The sequence below is a fragment of the Salvelinus namaycush genome, chromosome 2 (assembly GCF_016432855.1).
Source record: "Salvelinus namaycush isolate Seneca chromosome 2, SaNama_1.0, whole genome shotgun sequence".
NCBI lineage: Eukaryota > Metazoa > Chordata > Actinopteri > Salmoniformes > Salmonidae > Salvelinus > Salvelinus namaycush.
In genome coordinates this window covers 78599708-78602207 of record NC_052308.1, presented here as the reverse complement: position 1 = coordinate 78602207, position 2500 = coordinate 78599708, and the positions used below count along the sequence as shown (strand labels likewise).

The window sequence follows — 2500 nt, the reverse complement described above, 5'->3', positions numbered from 1 at the left end:
CTCCTCCAGTACTTCTCCTCCAGTACCTCTCCTCCAGTACCTCTCCTCCAGTACCTCTCCTCCAGTACCTCTCCTCCAGTACCTCTCCTCCAGTACCTCTCCTCCAGTACCTCTCCTCCAGTACTTCTCCTCCAGTACCTCTCCTCCAGTACCTCTCCTCCAGTACTTCTCCTCCAGTACCTCTCCTCCAGTACCTCTCCTCCAGTACTTCTCCTCCAGTACCTCTCCTCCAGTACTTCTCCTCCAGTACCTCTCCTCCAGTACTTCTCCTCCAGTACCTCTCCTCCAGTACCTCTCCTCCAGTACTTCTCCTCCAGTACCTCTCCTCCAGTACCTCTCCTCCAGTACTTCTCCTCCAGTACCTCTCCTCCAGTACCTCTCCTCCAGTACCTCTCCTCCAGTACTTCTCCTCCAGTACCACTCCTCCAGTACTTCTCCTCCAGTACCTCTCCTCCAGTACTTCTCCTCCAGTACCTCTCCTCCAGTACCTCTCCTCCAGTACTTCTCCTCCAGTACTTCTCCTCCAGTACCTCTCCTCCAGTACTTCTCCTCCAGTACCTCTCCTCCAGTACTTCTCCTCCAGTACCTCTCCTCCAGTACCTCTCCTCCACTGTGAAAGAGGAGAGGTTGGGGGAATCACTATGATAGAGGAGGAGAGGTTGGGGAATCACTGTGATAATGGAAGAGAGGTTGGGGGAATCACTGTGATAATGGAGGAGAGGTTGGGCGAATCACTGTGATACTAGAGGAGAGGTTGGGGAATCACTGTGATACTATAGGAGAGGTTGGGGAATCACTGTGATACTATAGGAGAGGTTGGGGGAATCACTGTGATACTATAGGAGAGGTTGGGGAATCACTGTGATACTATAGGAGAGGTTGGGGGAATCACTGTGATAATGGAGGAGAGGTTGGGGGAATCACTGTGATACTAGAGGAGAGGTTGGGGAATCACTGTGATACTATAGGAGAGGTTGGGGAATCACTGTGATACTATAGGAGAGGTTGGGGAATCACTGTGATACTATAGGAGAGGTTGGGGAATCACTGTGATACGAGAGGAGAGATTGGGGAATCACTGTGATAATGGAGGAGAGGTTGGGGGAATCACTGAGATACTAGAGGAGAGGTTGAGGGAATCACTGTGATAATGGAGGAGGGGTTGGGGGAATCACTGTGATAATGGCGGAGAGGTCGGGGGAATCACTGTGATAGAGGAGGAGAGGTTGAGGGAATCATTGTGATAATGGCGGAGAGGTCGGGGGAATCACTGTGATAGAGGAGGAGAGGTTGGGGAATCACTGTGATAGAGGAGGAGAGGTTGGGGGAATCACTGTGATAATGGAAGAGAGGTTGGGGGAATCACTGTGATACTATAGGAGAGGTTGGGGGAATCACTGTGATAGAGGAGAGGTTGGGGGAATCATTGTGATAGAGGAGAGCTTGGGGGAATAACTCTGATACTAGAGGAGAGTTTGGGGGAATCACTGTGCTAATGGAGGAGAGGTTGGGGGAATCACTGTGATAATGGAGGAGAGGTTGGGGGAATCACTGTGATAGAGGAGGAGAGGTTGGGGGAATCACTATGATAGAGGAGGAGAGGTTGGGGAATCACTGTGATAATGGAGGAGAGGTTGGGGGAATCACTGTGATACTGGAGAAGAGGTTGAGGGAATCACTGTGATAATGGAGGAGAGGTTGGGGAATCACTGTGATAATGGAGGAGAGGTTGGGGAATCACTGTGATAATGGAGGAGAGGTTGGGGAATCACTGTGATAATGGAGGAGAGGTTGGGGAATCACTGTGATAATGGAGGAGAGGTTGGGGAATCACTGTGATAATGGAGGAGAGGTTGGGAATCACTGTGATAATGGAGGAGAGGTTGGGGAATCACTGTGATAATGGAGGAGAGGTTGGGGGAATCACTGTGATAAAGGAGGAGAGGTTGAGGGAATCACTGTGATAATGGAGGAGAGGTTGGGGAATCACTGATAATGGAGGAGAGGTTGGGGAATCACTGATAATGGAGAAGATGTTTGGGGAATCACTGTGATAAAGGAGGAGAGGTTTGGGGAATCACTGTGATAATGGAGGAGAGGTTGGGGAATCACTGATAATGGAGAAGAGGTTTGGGGAATCACTGTGATAATAGAGGAGAGGTTGGGGGAATCACTGTGATAATGGAGGAGAGGTTGGGGGAATCACTGTGATAATGGAGGAGAGGTTGGGGAATCACTGTGATACTGGAGGAGAGGTTGGGGGAATCACTGTGATAATGGAGGAGAGGTTGGGGAATCACTGTGTTAATGGAGGAGAGATTGGGGGCATCACTGTGATAATTGAGGAGAGGTTGGGGGAATCACTGTGATAATGGAGGCGAGGTTGGGGAATCACTGTGTTAATGGAGGAGAGATTGGAGGCATCACTGTGATAATGGAGGAGAGGTTGGGGGAATCACTATGATAATGGAGGAGAGGTTGGGGGAATCACTGTGTTAAT

The 2500-nt window shown here is 50.0% G+C and overlaps 1 long non-coding RNA gene across 1 annotated transcript in view; it reads right to left on the bottom strand.

Annotated features, from left to right (window-relative positions):
• The window catches only part of LOC120019299, an 11520-nt gene that overhangs the window by 3569 nt on the left and 5451 nt on the right, over nucleotides 1-2500 (bottom strand). The window lies entirely within an intron of this gene.